Source organism: Herpailurus yagouaroundi, unplaced genomic scaffold, assembly GCF_014898765.1.
Source record: "Herpailurus yagouaroundi ecotype Mexico unplaced genomic scaffold, PumYag 557, whole genome shotgun sequence".
NCBI lineage: Eukaryota > Metazoa > Chordata > Mammalia > Carnivora > Felidae > Herpailurus > Herpailurus yagouaroundi.
In genome coordinates, this window is record NW_024412774.1 from 97720 (window position 1) to 114781 (window position 17062).

Genomic DNA, 17062 nt, shown 5'->3' on the forward strand with positions numbered 1-17062 from the left:
GTTCTTTATCTCTCCCACAACTGTCTAAAAGGATTTGATAGAGGATCTGCTCTAAGAGAGCTATCACCACAGATAACTACATTATGACAGGGAGGAACCAAGGAAGGCCTTTTTAATCAAATTCTTGTGTCCTGTTTCTGAATGCCCACCCCCCAAATATTTACTTTTTCATCTTCCTTTTAAAAATTTTTTTGAGAGAGAGAGAGCAGGGGAGAGGGGCAGGAGAATCTCAGGCAGGCTCCACTCTCAGTGCAGAGCCCAATGCAGCAATTGATCAAGAACCCTGGAATTGTGACCTGAGCCAAAATCAAGAGTCAGACGCTCAACCGACTAAGCCACCCAGGCGTCCCTTTCATTTTCCTTTAAATTGCATTTCTTCCTATTGCAGTCATGGACCCCTACACCTTTCTCTGTTTAGTATGATATATGCCTCCTTTTGCCTGTCTTTGGAATTTTATGGCTGTGTGCACACTGTATATATACCAAATTAGATTTTCTCCTGTTAACATATCTCTTGTCAGTTTGATTCTTAGACAAGCCAGAGAGACCTTGAAGGGCAGAGGAAATTCTTCCTCCCCAACAGTGGATGGAGATACAAGCGAGGAATTCAGGGCCTACTGTCCTCCAGAGACCTTACTTCAGGGTTCCCCCTGCTTCCCTACCAAGGATCTTGACAAGCCTCAAGGAATGGCCCTGTCTGGGCAAGGCCAGAAGTGTGATAGGATTCAGCAGCCTTGAAGCCATTCCAGGGTTGAGAGATGAGGCTAGCCTCAGGAAAAACAGATAAGTATATGGTCTGTAGGATATAAGATGTGCTATCATGGCAGTATGACAAGGACATCAGGCTAAGCCAAGAAATGTGGGCAAATAACTGGAAAAAGAGCATCCATGGAAGAATGCACCTGCAAAAAGGATGTGGAACAGGTCCAGAGCCCTCTGGTAAACGAAATCCAGTGTCTTAGGGGCCAGAAGAGCTCTCTGGGCACTGTAGGCAGGTCACGCTTTTGCTAGTTTCAGAAAAGAGTAGTGCATGCTGTGTTGGGGGCTTTAAATGTTACTTGATCATTATGGGAACTATGAACTGTAGGCCAAGGGAAAGATGTTGTCATGAGTGGCAAAGCCTAGGGGAAGTGTAGTCCTCACTGTCTGAAGAACTGGAAGGGCTTCTTTGGAATTAGGATAAATGCAGATAGGAATTTGAGGGCACTGAACCTCTGGTTAGTACATTCCACCCATGTCAGGGGCTTTAGGTGCTGCCCAGTGATGTTAAGACCTGTAGACCTGGAAAAGGGGAACAGCACATATTAATCCTCAGTGAATTGGTCTGTGCCCTCTCCATGGCAGGAATCACACCTGACCATTATGGGTGTTGTAGGCTGGGGCACATGTGCGTGTCAAGACTGAGATGACATAGGCCATGAGAGGTCAGATACTGCAAGTGACACCCGGGTCATTGTGGGAGCTGTTAGGTATAGTCTAGTGGTCATGAAGAACTCTATGATGTATATAGTCCAAGTGAGCTCATGGCTTGAGCTGCTGTCTTCAAGTCCTCTGGAGTTCTGCAGCATAAGCCTGAAGGGACCACCCTCCACTTCCCCCAGTGCCAACTTTGTATGTGGCTTTCACTAAATCAGTGAAAGCTCACCCATGCCCATCTGATTCTAGCTTCAGAATGCCATTTCCTGACACCTCTTACTCCATTCTCCTATTTGTAGGTTTATGTTCTGAAGACTCTCCTCCCTGTGGATTCATTGGGTTTCTGAACCAAGTAAGATGTGTTTGTTCTATCCATCTTGCACCAGAAAGCCAGGGAAGCCACAGCCAGCTCTAGGTTAAGAGCAGAGGGGTCAGCCTGGCAGCATAGGGCCCAACATGAACACATCAGTTTGGAAGAGGGCAATGTAAGGGCCAAGACATGGGGGAAGGCAGGTGATCATAGTTGTTTCCATAGGATCCAGATGGGAGCCACTGACCAGACCTGGGCATTGGGAAGCGTGGATTTGAGGAGGGTGGAGTAAATGAGTGATAGCAGGAGCCAACCACACAGGTGGGAAGGAGACTAGTGGGGAGATGGGCAGGGAACAGGCTGAGCTCAAGGGATCAGGAGGGATTAGGTTGGAAACAGCTCAAGGAACTTCAGTTCAAGATGCAGAAAACCTTGGGGCTACCTACATTGCTCAGGTGGTTGAGCGTTTGACTTCGGCTCGGGTCATGAACTCATGGTTTGTGACTTCAAGCCCTGCATCGGGTTCACTGCTGTCAGCACAGAGCCAGCTTCCAATCCTGTCTCCCTCTCTTCAAAAGTAAACCTTTTTTTTTTTTAATCTTAAAAAAAAAAAGATGCAGAAAAGATTGTATATGACTTGCTGAATACCCACTAGGTGTTTGACACATGCCTTTGCTCCTTTCCCCAGAAAGCTCTCTATCAGTTAGAGTGGGGGATGTGTCTGCCATTTCGCGGCTGTGCAGACTGAGTCTGTGACCTAATCAAGGCTCCCTCGTGGTGGTGAATCTGGGGGAAGGTGTGGAAGGGATAAGACCAGAGTGTGCACTAGAGAAGAGAGGATGAGTACAGCAGAGGTGGGCAGTTCCTCAGAAGCCTACAGGGTACCAGGAGGCTTCCTTCAGTGGACTTGCACTCCAAGGATCTCGGAGAGCCAGATGCTGCAAGACAGCTCTCCCTCCCACCCTATCTCCCCTCCTTGTAGGACTTGTGAGGCTCCAGAAGTGGAAGATGGGTCTGAAACTGTTGGCAGGTGGGGAGTGAGGGAAATGTCATGTCTGTGCTCACTCTGTGTGGCAGATGACCTTGCAGGTGATGGGACTACAGAACCACCTTGCCTCAGATTCCCAAGCCTGGATCCATAGACTCCTCTCCTGGTGGAGCTGAGACTTGGGGTAGCCTCACGATGTCCACCTTGCCCAAGTCTCCTAGAACACTCCCCCCCACACACACCTCTGGTTGCCAAGAAGATACGTCCTAGCACCTCACTGGGAAATACGCAAATTTCATCTCTACCCTTTGGACTCTCAAAAGGACATGAATTGAAGTCAAGGCTTCAAAGTTCTGTGATGATCATACTTAAATTGTGTTGTTAGGTGCACCTGGCTGGCTCATGATCTTGGGGTGGTGACTTAAAGCCCCATGTTGGGTGTAGAGATCACCTAAATAAATAAACTTAAAAAAAAAAAAAAAAGATGATATTGTTAAACCCTTCTGAACCATGACTAGAGGCTTGGAGGAGAGACTGAGGTTGTGGATTTCCACAGTGCTGTGCAGGGATTTACACAATGTACATCCACTCCAACTTATAATTTTTGGTCTTTTCTTTTTTGTTCCCAAGAAAAGAGACCACTAACATCCCTAGGGGTGAGGCCTGAGGTCAAGACAGGGCCTGCTCTGCTGAGGGCCACAGGGAGAAACCTGGGCCCCAGTCCACCACGTGTCCCAGCCACGTGGAGGTGTCCCATGATGGGAGGGCATCACACACACGTGGCCTTAGGTAACAGCAAATCCTCTTTCCAACTGAGGGAAGAGAACAGGTGGGCACCTGCCCACTGACCCTGCAGAAACAAGTAGTCCCATCTGGTCTCCTCCAACCTGTTATCGTGGTCACCTCTCACCAGGGCAGTGGGGATATAAACACCCCTGTAATGGTGACTTTGGTAACAACAGGGCATGGCCAGGGCTGAGGCTTGGGTGAAACTTGAATGAACACATTGATGTTTGTCTCCCTCCTCCCACCCCAGGGACCTCCACCTCTACTTCCTCCACGTCCTGTGGGACTGCCATGTGCAGGAAGCCAGGCCTGGCATCGCCCAGCCTTCACACTGGCAGACTAGAGCACGAGTGCCAGAGCATGGGGGCAGAGAGATGAGCTGGGCCTGTGACCTGGATTTAAGTCCTGGCTCTGCTCTGTGCAGCAGCACACTCCCACTCTCTGCCTCAGTTTCCTCAACTGAGAAGTGGGGATACCAGCCATAGTAGCCATCTCACAGGGCTGGCAGTTGGCACATGTTGGCCCTTATCGAGATCCTGCTTGTCACGGTGCTGCAAATACCCTCTGTAGCCTGAATCTCTCTCCCTTTCTCTTCCTTTCTTTTCCCCAGAGGTGGAAACTGAGGCTCAGAGCCCAAGGCCAACACCAGACCCCAACCTGACTTCCTATCCACTGGGCCTGCTCCCAGAAGCCTCTGATGAACTGAGGTCTTGAGAGAATATCCTGAGGGCCAGCCTGTTGGCCAGTATGTGCGCGGGCGTCAGAAATTTCTAGGACTGCCTCCCCAACATTCCAGCATTCCCCTCCTCACCTGAGTGCTCACAGTCATAACAGGCATGAAGTGGCACTCTGATTGCCCAGTCTCTGCCCACCAAAGTCCCAGCCTCGACGTCCATGCCCCCGATCTTTCTGTAGTCAGATCTCTTAGAGTTGGAGTGAGCTGGTGCTGAAATGGCAAATATCATCACCATGTGCAGACGGCACCACAGGGCACGCACAGGGCTTCTCCAGAATGTGCAGGGCACAAGGGCATTTTCCCACAGCCTGGGGGAGGCTGCAGCTGTGAGCTCAGGCGTCAGCAGGCTTCGAAACTGCCGGTGGGCCTGAGGTGGGAGTGGGCCCAGCTACTCTGCCCAGCGTGCCCTCTGACGGTGCTCCTGAAGAAGGCCTGGCCTGGGGGCACAGGCCCGCCCCACGCCGAGGTCGCCGCACGGGCTTCTCTCCCGTGTGGATCCTCTGGTGGTGGAACAGGGCCGGGCGCTCGCGGAAGGCACGGCCACAGTGTGCGCACACAAAGGGCTTCTCACCCGTGTGGATGCGGCGGTGGCTGAGCAACACTGCGCCCTTGGCGAAAGCCTTGCCACAGTCCCCGCAGCGGAAGGGCCGCTCCCCAGTGTGCAGCAGCTGGTGCTGCGTGAGGTTAGAGCTGTGGCTGAAGGCGCGGCCACACTGTGTGCAGGCGAAGGGCTTCTCACCCGTGTGCACACGCTGGTGCTTGAAGAGGGAGGAACCCTGGCTGAAGGCGGCACCACAAAGGGCACAGGTGTAAGGCTTCTCACCCGTGTGCGTGCGCTCGTGCTGGATCAGGTGCGAGTTGCGGCAGAAACGGCGGCCACACTGAGCACATGCGTAGGGCCGCCCGCCTGCGTGGATCTTGCGGTGCTGGCTGAGGTTGGAGCCGTGGCTGAAGGCCTTGCCGCACTCGCTGCAGCGGAAGGACTTCTCAGCGGTGTGTATGCGCTGGTGCCGCACCAGCGAGGAGCTATGCCTGAAGGCCTTGCCACAGGCGGGGCACGCATAGGGTGTCTCACCGCTGTGGATGCGCTGGTGCTGCGTCAGGTGTGATGTCTGGCTGAAGGCCTTGCCACACTGAGAGCATTCGTATGGCCGCTCTCCAGTGTGGGTGCGCAGGTGCTTGAGCAGGTCGGAGCTCTTCAGAAACACTTTAGTGCACGCCCTGCATTCGAAGGGCTTCTCCCCGGAGAGGAAGCTGGGGCCTGTGTGGAGGGCCTTGCCCAGCTGATCCCAGGTTGGGGGCTCTTGGCTAGTAGGGAGCCCATGAGGCTTCTCACAATCCACCCCTGCTTTTCCTCCCTACCTAGCACAATTAACTTCGAGGTCTGGGATGCATGGGAGGACTCTGCTACTGGCCTCCTATGAGTATGGCTCCTACCTATCAGATGCCCTCGGGTGCTGGCCTGGCGAGAGGGCTTCTATGATGGCCAAATCCCTGGGTTGGCCATACTGTGGAGTCCTAAGTGATGAGGTCAGCTACAGGCTAACAGTAGCCTCACCAGAGCTCTGGATTAGGAGAAGTCTATCCCCAAAAATACAGACACCCCTGTGGTCTTTTTCTCCTGAGAGAGGGAGGTGCCCTGCCAACCCACTGAGCTTTTCCCACATTCACAGGTGCCTGTGAAGGTAGGTGCTGGAGGGGAGCCATTCTAGAATGTCACTGGCAATGCTGCTTCTTCAAGAACAACCTGTCATATGCAGATGAAGGCATAGAAAGATATATACTGAGTCATCCTGGCCAAGAGGAGGTGATCAGGGAAGGCCTAGTGGGCAGGCAAGGCGGATTCTAAGGATGAGGTATGCAAGCCAGGGAGAAAAGCGATGGCCAGACACCTTTCCTGTATGTAGTTCACTTCCATCTCAGGGCACTCCTCAAGCCTGCTTTTGCTGGAGGCTACCGAATCCTATAGGCTTTACTCACAAACCCCATTTCCCCACTGCCTCTTCCCTAGCATGGTGAACTCTATGAGGGCAGGAGCAGGAGAGACCTGGTAGATAGAGGCTGTGCCCCAGTGCCTGGAATGGGGTACCCTGGGAGCTCCTCCTTGAATGGCAAGCCAAGGCCAGAGCCGCCAGGAGAGGCTGATGGTAGAAAACAGGAGGGAGTCAGGCCGGAAGCAGGAGATGAAAGTGTCCAGGAAAGCAGGGAAACGGGGGACAGAAGCCTGGCCATTGGTTAGCCCCAAGCTCACACCCTCTGAGCCCCCACTCACCAGGGCTGGGCTTTCTCTGAGCATTCCTGGCTGGTGTCACAACTGTCCCACTGAGAACCCAGGGCTCCTCGCCACGCTCAAGCTGCAGGACCACCCGGGGTCGTGACGCAGAGAGTCCTGTGAGAAAACACAAGCAAGTGAGGGGCCAGGCCCAGCTCAGGACAACCTACTGCCCAAGAGATGGCAGGGGTGAGGGGCTTTGTGGGACATAGATGGTGTCATCTGATGCCTCACTGCAGGGCAGGACTCACAGGAAAAGTTCAACGGTCCCTGTGAGGAGAACCATGTTGGAAGCACCAGATGAAAGGGGCCGAGCCTAGACACAGGCACCACAGTGCCACAGGGACACTCAGCCAAATGGTGTGAAGCTGCTCACAGGCCAACAGGAGAGAAGGGGTTAGTGCTGGCAATGACTGAGCTTCCCACGGAAAACCCAGGGCCTTACCCAGTGAGGACACAAGCGCGAAGTTCTCTAACATCACATGGCAGTTCTCTAACATCACGTGGGCTGCGTCCAGGAGCTCCCACTCCTCCTGGAGAAGTACACGGCCACATCCTCAAAGGCCATCAGGCCCTACAAGAGTGGGCAGGGGAAGGCAGACACAATCTAAGCTCTGGCTGTGGGACCCAGGACCCGCCTCCCTGTCCCAATGGCTACCCCAACTAGTGTCCCTCACATGCTGACCTTCCCCCCCGCCCCACCCCAGGGCTCTGCAACTCTGCAGATGAAACTTCCCTCCCCTCCCCTCCACCCTACCTGTCTAGGGCATACAGGTCTTCTCAGACTCCCTACCAGCCACTCTATACAAGGCAGCCAGAGCAAGCCCATGGCCTTCAGATGGCTGCCACTCCAAAGGCAGGCCCAGGGGTCCACTCGTGCTCCAGTCTTTGCACAAGGGGACCCTCTCCAGACGTGCCACGCCCTTACGTGTTCTTGTAATTAGCAATTGTACAAGTCCTAACTGTGGACCCACAAGACATGCCCATCCCCGTAAGGATGCCCGCCTCTGCTGACCTGCCTGACATTCCAAGGCTGCTCCTTCAGCCCGAAGGACCGGCTAATCCCCTCCAGTCACTATAGGACTGGCCCCAAGAGTCTGGTCGCCACACAGGAAGCCAGTTCCCCTCTCCCTCTATAGCCATGTGCTCCTCGCCCCCCATGTCCTTGGCCAAAACCCTCCCTTCAGCCACTTGCCAGACCTCCCCTGAGAGCCCCAGGGACCACCAGCCTCTTTGCATCTCCCTGGAGCACTACCCATCCCTGGCTGAATCTACGCTACTCCCTCCTCCTAAGTGTGAGTCCCAGGCCCTGCCTTGGTTCCGAATACCAGGACTCTGTCCTTGGACACCTACAATTCCAGGTCCACATGATACCTCCACTCTGGGACATCACAGACTCCCTGATTTTACTCTGAAACCTGTTTTCCCTTCAAATTCCTGTTTCTGTCTACAGCAACTCCATTCTTCTGGGTGCTCAGGCTTAAACACTTGGGACTGTGCTCCACTCCGGGCACTCGCTCACACGCCGCACCTGAGACATCAGATCGTTCCAGAATCCAGCCACTTTCCCATCTCCACTGGCCCCGTGTGCAGCGGGTGCCGTCTTCGGCCACCTGGACTGTGGTGCTGCCTGCTCCCTGCACACAGCCACCCGCTCTGCGTCATTTCTCCGCCAAGCAAACGGTGGGTTACTTTAAAGTCTCTAACTTAAAGCATATCCAGGCTCTGTTAGAATCATCCCATGGCCCCCGATGCAACTCAAGCCTGCCATTTCTCTCCCGTGCTCACGTCAGGAAGCTCAGCTCCGGAACCACCTAGGCTCAGTCTCCCCTCCCAGCTTTTGCACGTGCGGGACCCTCTGCTTGGAGCTTCCTTCTACACCTCACGTCCCTGGCTGCCAGAAGCGGGGATCTCACACGTGCACGCTCCACTGGCCTGAACGCCGGGGCCTACGACGAACCGAGAGGGGAGACAAAACGTGCAGGTAAAGTCTCTCCCTGCGTCGAGGATCGGGTCCTTCGAAGAGGGATCCGGGCGGATGGGAGCCTTACGCTTCCTCTACTCACCTGGGCCCGGTCTGTCAGCGCCGCGGTCGCCATCAGAACCTGTACTTGGGGACTCGCAGAAAGAGACGGACAACACGGACTCGCCGGCTCCTGGTCTCAGCCTCCCGGGCCGTCTAAGGCAGGGTCGCTCAGGGCGCCGCCTCCCCCGCCGTCCCGGGGTCGGACAGCACGTGACTCGGGGCGCCGCCCCACAGCCCCGCGGAGCGGCCCAGGCTCCTCACGGAGAAGCCTGGGCTCGGGGCGCGACCGTCGCCCGCAATCAGGGCGTGCGCGAGACGGTCCACCGCTCGGGTCTCCAAACCTTCTAAGAAACCGGCCTGGGGGCTCGCGGCGCTCCAGTTCACCAATACCGGTGTGGCCCAACGCCCGGTAGCAAAGTGACAGTCCGGGACGCCGGAAGTCCAGCCCCCGAAAGTCCTCATAGGCCCAGTGCCCGCTGCGGACGCACGCGCGGCGGCTTCTGGGAAGCGCAGTTCCCGTCCCGCGTGGGCGGAGCCCTGCTTGATATCCGCGGCAACGTCTAGGCATCCCCGCGCGGCGCGCTGGGAAATGGAGTCCCGCAGGCGCTCCCCAGCTTCCGTGGATCCCGGGGAGTGAAGTGTGCGCTCGCCCGGCTCGGCGTCCTGCGCTCGGGGTCCTGGGCTCTAGACACTCGCCCACGCGGCGGACTAGACTTAACGCGGGACGCGCAGAAGCGGAAATTGCTGAGGTCCCAGGAGGCGACCCCGGCACCGGGCTTTAAAGACAAAGCGGGGGGGGGGGGGCGGCCAGACAAAGCCTGATAGGGGCCCCTGGGTGGCTCAGTTGGTTGAGCAGCCGACTTCGGCTCAAGTCATGATACCGGGGTTTGTGAGTTTGGTCCGTCGTCCGGCTCCTTGCTGACAGCTCAGACCCTGGAGTCGGCTTCAGATTCTGAATCTCCCTCTCTCTCTGCCCTCCCCTGCTCGTTCTCTCCCTCTCAAAATATATAAACATATATATTCTCAAAATATATATATCCCTCTCAAAAATAAACATAAAAAAAATTTTTAATGAATAAATAAATAAACAAATAAATAAAAGGACATAGCCTGATGAGAGGGGCGAGTTAGGAGGGACGGTGCTTTGGCACAGGGCCTGGCTCTACCTCTGGAGGCCTGTGCCCTGGATTGACCTCTCCGTGTTTTGTAAAGGGGTTAACATCAGGTTTGCAAGCCCCTAGGCTAAATTTTTCTGGAGTCTGAATTGTTTTCTGACACTTTGCTAAGCCATCTGTTTTCCCTGCTAAACTGGACCGCACAAAATGTACTTTCCCAGACTTGCCTGTCTTTGGGTCGTCTAGGTGTGGCTGGCACATCAGGATATTGATGCCTTGGTCCTGTCTCCTGGGGACCAACCTGAGTTTCTGCCACACGTGAAAACAAAAGGAAGGGCAGTCTCAGTACACGCCCACGACTGCTGGAGAACGAGAGCTTTCCTCTTTGTTGCTCTAGTTGAGGGTTTGTTTTAGGTTTTGTTGTCAGGGTCCTTCATCTTCGTACATGAAATGGTACAATGACGTTACCCATCGTAGAGCTGTTATAAGGAAATACGGAATTAATCTGTAGAGTTCGTTCATTCTTGCCGCCTTCCTTCCTCCCTTCCTCCCTTCCTCCGTCCTTATATATGCATCTATGTCAGCAACACCTGTCCTTAGAATTAACACTATTTGTAAACCGTCGTAATGCAAGAGAGCGCGGTCATATAGACTTAAATAGGACACATCTAGCAATATTAATGAGCCACATTATACAAGTGAGGTCACACAGTTCATATCTGATTACTCCCACGAATAGAAAGGCAGCAGCCGATGTAAAGGTGCAGCTAAACCAAAGGCCGATTCTTAACCACCAAAACCTGTTTATGTGCTTTCATTTCATACTTGTGTCTAAGTATTTAGGTGAGAATTGATGTAAATTCACATGAGATAAAGAAATGTGCTCTCCAGATAATCACAATGCAAGAGACCACAACAATTTTGGAATATTTGTGTGTAAACGTTGCTCACTTTGAAAGAATTTAAGAAAATGTAAGTATTAAATTCGTGATTTTATCCAAAGCTTAGAGGCATTAACATTTCAAGCACTCTTTGAATGTTTGGAGACATTTAATTTCTTATTTAAAAAGTATCCCTATGGGGGCACCTGGCCGACCCAGTCACTAGAGCTTGCAACTTTGGATCTCAGGGTTGTGAATTTGAGCCCCATGTTGGGTGTAGAGGTTACTGACAAATAAAATCTTGAAAAAATAAGATAAAATAATATAAAATCATCCCTGTAATGTGGAATTAGTTAGACTACAGGAATCTTGATGCCTAATATTGAGAGAAATGCTCATTGTTTGATAAATTCATAATTTAATGAATTGGAAATGAATAGCAGCAACAAATCTTCCTCTGTACACAAAATAGCTCCAATACATATACCTGGCTCCCATTCTACCCTGAACAAGATGGCACGGGAGATGGGGGGTTATGGGGGGTGTTGTCTGTGGCAGGTGCTTGGACCCTACCCACTTGGTTGGACATCTGTGAGCTCCTGTTCCCCTATCAGTAAAAGCAAAACAGATAGTAGTAAACACTCGCCTTGGGCTGAATTGTGTAGAGCACTGATTCTTTCCTTGGCTGGGTTGAGCCTACTGATGAGCTCATTGAAGGCACTCTTTGTTTCTATTACAGTGTTTTTTATCTCTAGCCCTAACTTTTGATCTTTTCTTAAGAGTTTCCATCTCTTTGCTCACAGTATCCGTCTATTCCTGTATTTTGTCAATTTTTTCATCTAGAGCCCTTAACATCTTAATCATTGCTATTTTACGCCCGTCTGATAATTCCAACATCTGTTCACATCTGAGTGTCATTCTGATGACTGCTTTGTGTGTCTTCGGGCTGCCTTTTTTCTTGCCTTTTGACCTGCCTTGTCATTTGTTGTTGAACACCAGACACATGCTTGTTAAGAGGAACTAAGGCGACAGGAGGTTTGTATGAGGATTTATGGTAATATGGATAGGAGGAGGGCTGTGTTTAATGTTTGCTGTAGCAGGGGGTGCTGGAGGCTTCAGATTCCTCTAGTGCCCTAGTTGTTGTCTCTTCTCTAGACTTTGTGCTCTGGTAAGTATTCTTCTTTGGAGAGAGTCTGTGTCTTGCATCTGTTTTAGTTATAGTGCACTGTTGTTACACTGGAGCTCCACTGATGTGGTGTATGGGTGACAGGGGAGAGGAGCATACTAAATCTTCCAATGAATACTCGGTCTTTAGTGGGACTGGGCCTCAGGAGTATATCTCCACTCCTATAGTTTTCTTCCCTTCTTTCTTTCTTCTTTTCTTTCTTTCCTTCCTTCTTTCTTTCTTTCTTTCTTTCTTTCTTTCTTTCTTTCTTTCTTTCTTCTTTCTTTCTTTCTTTCTTCTTTTTCTTGACCCCAACTGCCTTCCCTGGCTTTTCTCAATGTATTTCCTTGGAGCCCTGGCCCCTGTTGACTATGACCTCTCTCACTTAGGTGAAAGAAGAAGGCTAGTGGGACCTGGAATGGGAGCACTGTCTTTCCCAAATGGAAATGGCTCCACAGTCTTTATTCCTGTAGTGTATGGAAGTATAACAAGGGTTATCTCTCTGTTCATATGACACCTGCTCTTCCTCTGCTCCATGCTAACAACTTAAAAACAGGAAATTCCAGTTCACTGAGTGCATATTGGACATACCCAGTATAGAGTCCATGGGGTCACTGTCAAGTGGCCAGGAATTAGGTTCACTGCAGGCCTGGACAGCCCAGACTTGGGGCCCCTCAACAGGTGGGACTACAAAGTGATATGGTAATTCTCTTGCTCACTTATATGTTTGGGGGATTTGGTACAGTCTTAACCTCTGGTCACAGGGGAGCACCATGTTGGGTGGTAGGTCTTCGTGCTAGTTATACCTGGACCCTAACCCCTTGGAATGCACAAGTGGCTGTCATCCAATAGCATGTTAATAAAACATTTCAAAGATGCTTGACCAAGTCAGGACACACTAAGGGGAGACTGGTGTTGGAATACCTGAGATAAAGAGATCAGGGAGTGAGGGGAAAGGGTGAGATATGAGCCTCAGAAGGTGGGCACAGCACGGGGCTGGAATCAGGAGAGAAAAGGAGAGTGGGAAGACAATCTGGAGTGTCCAGTGTATAAAAAGACACAACAAGCCCTAATCAGGTAACTTGCCCCCATCAAGACAGCACACATAGACACAATTGAACCAAAGTGTCTAAGTAATAGGATATGTATAATAGAATATGTATGGGCCACCTGGGTGGCTCAGCCCAGTAAGTGTCTGACTGTTAATTTTGGCTCAGGTCATGATCTCGCTATGGATGTGCAGATTTACAGGTTCATCAGCACCTTATACAAATCCCTGCTCCCCCAAGCCCAGACAGCTTGGGGCATTCACTCTTTTTGCTATCATATTTGCAAGGTTTAAAACATAATTATCTACTTTTCTTATTCCCGCCCCAGACTAGAAACACAATGAATTAATATTTATTTGATAGATCACACACATATTTTTTTTCTTTTTCTTTTGTTTTTTAAAGTAAACTCTGCATCCAATGTGGGACTCAAACTCAAGACCCCAAGATCAAGAGTTGCTAGCTCCACTGACTGTAATAGCCAGGTGCCCAGATCATACACATATTTTTTTCTCCCCCACCCTAATCACACACATATTTTATTCTTACTTTATTCAGTTGATGTTTCTGGGTTTTTTTGTTCCACTCCACTCTAATTAGCATGGCTTAGTAATAAGTTTTAACACCTGATAAGGAATTTTCTCCTTACTTAAAAAAATATTTTTTAAATTTTTTGAAGTTTATTTATTTATTTGGAGAGCAATAAAAAGTGTGAATGGGGGAGGGGCAGAGAGAGAGAGGGAGACAGAGAATCCTAAGCAGGGTCTGTCCTGCCACCACAGAGCTTGATGCGGGGTTCGATCCCATGAACTGTGAGATCATGACCTGAGCTGAAACCCAGAGTGGGTTAACCAACTGAGCCACCCAGGCGCCCCTAAAGTTTTTTCTAATTAAAATTTATTTATTTATTTTGAGAGAGAGAGAGACAGAGAGAGAGAGGGCCTGAGCGAGGGAGTGGCAGAGAGAGAATCCCCAGCACGCTCCACACTGTCAACACAGAGCCGATGTGTGGCTCCATCACATGAGCCATGGGATTATGACCCAAGCTGAAAACAAGAGTAGGATGGATGCTCAACAGAATGAGCCACCCAGGTGCTCCTCTTCTTACCTTTTTTTAAAATTTATTTTTTTTATTTTGAGAAAGACAGAGAGAGTGAGCAGGGAGGGGCAGAGAGAGAGGGTGGAGAGAATCCCAAGCACGCTCCGTGCTCAGAGGGAGGAGCCTGATTAGGGTTCAGTCTCATGATCCATGAGATCATGACCTGAACCAAAATCAGATTTGGACTCATAACCAACTGAGACACCCAGGCGCCCCATCCTTACTTTTATTTCAAAATATGCTTAGGTAGTTTTCTTAGTCTGTTTGGGCTTGTGTAACAGAATGCCACCAACTCAATGGCTTATAAACAACAGAAATTTATTTCTAACAGTTCTTGAGGCTGCAAGGTCCAAGATCAAGGCACTATCATATTCATTGTCTTGTGAGAGCCTGCTTCCTGGCTCATAGAGGGCCATCTTTCCACTGGCACAAGAGAAAAAGGAACTTTCTCGGGTCTCTTTTATGAGAGCACAATTTCACTCATGGGAGCTCTGCCCTCATAACCTAATCACCCCCCAAAGGCCCATCACCAAATACCGCCACATTGGGGATTAGCCTTCAATATGAATTTGGTGGAGACACAAACATTCAGACTAGAGTAGCACTGGTCACGTGTCAGAACTCTTCCCCAGTTCTTCCTTCCATCCCCCAACAAAAACCCCACTGCTTAAGTGAAAGGTAGTAGAGGCACCATGCTTTTGTTCTGTTCTTATAGGGTGGCTGCTGTGGCAGGGATCCCTGTACTGGGTGGTAGACGCCCTTGTAGTTGGGCCATGAATCCCAGGAACAACAGATCCTGGCCTAGGGAATAAATCATGCCTGGCACATAAGCATGTGAGCTTTCCAAATACAGTCAGAGGCTATAGTGATGACTTAGGTGGTGAAGTTTCTTAAAGAATACCAAGTCCACAGGGTCTTCTTGTCCCATCTTTCCTTTACTATTCACTCCACCCCCTTCCCTCTTTGGGCTCCACTTCCACCCCCTTCCCTCTTTGGGCCTCTGCTTTCAGGTTTAATGATTCAAGATGAGATTTTCTCTTTCAGTAAATGAGCCGTGGTGATAAACAATATTGATAACTAGAGGCATCTCATGTTTGTCTCCCTCCTTCTTCTTTGGCTCTTTTCTCTAGACTGCTTGTCCCTGGGGAAGGGTTTCTGAGGAGATGTGGACATGGTTGTCGGCTGCCCTGGAGTGAGACCTCACTGAGTTTGGGTCTCCTGTGTTTCCTGACATGCCACCCATCCAAGGAAGGCCAGGCAGAGCCACATGGTTTGGAGTTGTGGCCAGGTCTCTGCTGTGAGAGGTTGGGTGACAGGAGGCCCACAGGGAGAAACTTCTGAGAATGGTGTGGTGCAGGGGAAAACCTTTGGAAAGGGTAGGGTGGGAAGTTCTTCTGGGAATGGTGAGGTGGGTGGGACTTCTGGGAAGGGTAGGCTAGGCAGAACATTCTGGGAAGGGTATAGGGTGGGGGGATCTTTGGGGAAGAATGTGGGGACTATTCATGGCTTGAGAGGCCAGATCTGAGGGGACAGCAGATGTGGTAGGAGAGGAGGTCTCCAGGGTGTGTTTAGTGCTGGGGAGTAGGAAAGGCAGACATGGTCCAGACAGCCCACTGCAGAGTCAGGACAGGATGGGTGGGGCCTTCACAGAATGGGAAGTGGGGTGGAGCACATACTCGTGGGCAGACACTTGTTCAGATACCCTTAGTATTTCTGAGACCATGGGAAAACACAAGTCTCCTGTAAAAGTGAACTGCCTCGTTGAGTACCCATGGCTCATTAGGAGACAGGTCCACCCATAGGCATCTGCCATTGTGGGAAGAGACTGTGGCCTGTGCAGACCCCAGAAAAGCCTTTGATTCTCCAAAAGATGGTGCTCACTTGAGGGGTGTTGGCGTTGGTGATGGGCACGGGTGGGTGAGACTTCCCAGGTGTGGTTTAGGTGGTAAAACAGGATTATGTGGATGAACATCTGTCAATTTAGAAGTTCTCTATTTTAAAGTGACTGGAAGAGTGTTTATTTGTTTATTGTATGATGTGAGTTTGCTTTATAATTAATGTATGGATCTTTTGAAAGAAAAGTATGTCACAAACAAAGCTGCTGCTCCAAGGAGAAGGGGATGGGTCCACCGGTATAGGGCATAGTGTGTATCTAGCCCACTGCCCTCACACAGAAGACCTGACCTTTCTTGGGCTGTGTCTCCTCATCTGTCAAGGGGATAGTTGTGCTTCTGGTATAGGGAAGGGTGGGGGGGTGTTGAGTATAGTGCTCAGAGCAGGCCTAGCATGTAGATAGTACTGGAGTGCCATCTGCCCTGGTGTAGCATCTGTCAGTCCTTCATTCCTTGTTTTTGCTGAATGCTATTCGCTATTCCACTGTATGTTTATCCCACAATTTATTCATCCATTTCTCTGTTGATGGACATTTGGGTTGTTTCCACCTTTGGCTATTTTGAGTATGAACTTTTTTTTTGTTTTGTTTTTTTGGGGTTTTTTTTTTTTTTTTGGATGAACATTCTTTTAATACATTTAAATTTTTTTACCTTTATTTTTTGAGAGAAAGAGTGAGTGTGAACAGGGAGTTGGAGCAGAGGGAGAGAGAGAATCTTAAACAGGCTCCATGCCCAGTACAGAGCCCAATGTGGGGCTCAACCGACTAAGCCACCCAGGTGCCCCAAGTATGAATAATCTCGTACATGTACTCGTTTTGAGTACCTGTTTTCAATTCCTTGTTGTATATATCTGGAGTACTGACTAAAGCTTTAGCAGGACCCCTTTAGCTGTTGTGGGGCAAAAAGAACATGGAGGAGAGGATGTGGTGAGATAGAAGCCAATTCAGTTAAGGGACTAGTGCCATGATATGGGAAACAAGGATGACAACAGTGGGAGAGTGAAGGGTGATCAGATCGTGGACCCCAGATGAAGATTATGGGGGCCCCCTTTGTTTCAGCTCTGAGCAACTACAGGGAGAGAGAGTTACCACTGAGATAGGAAGTGGCTGGAGGGGTAGGTAGCATTGAGCCAATAAAGTCTAGGCTGTCTAGGGACTTCTGGGTGGGACTGGAGGGGCAGTTGGCCTGGGGAATCAGGAGCTGAACATAATGTGACTGTGGTATAAGGGCTGGCAAAAGTGGAGGGGAGGGAAGAGCATGTCCCCAAGGCAGGGATAGACCAAAGGTGCAAGGGATGAAGAGCAGTCTTGTGGGTGGGATGGAATTC

The 17062-nt window shown here is 50.6% G+C and overlaps 1 pseudogene; it reads right to left on the minus strand.

Annotated features, from left to right (window-relative positions):
- Positions 1-1947: 1947 nt before the first annotated feature.
- LOC121023419 (zinc finger protein 324A-like) lies at positions 1948-7078 on the minus strand (annotated as a pseudogene).
- Positions 7079-17062: the final 9984 nt, after the last annotated feature.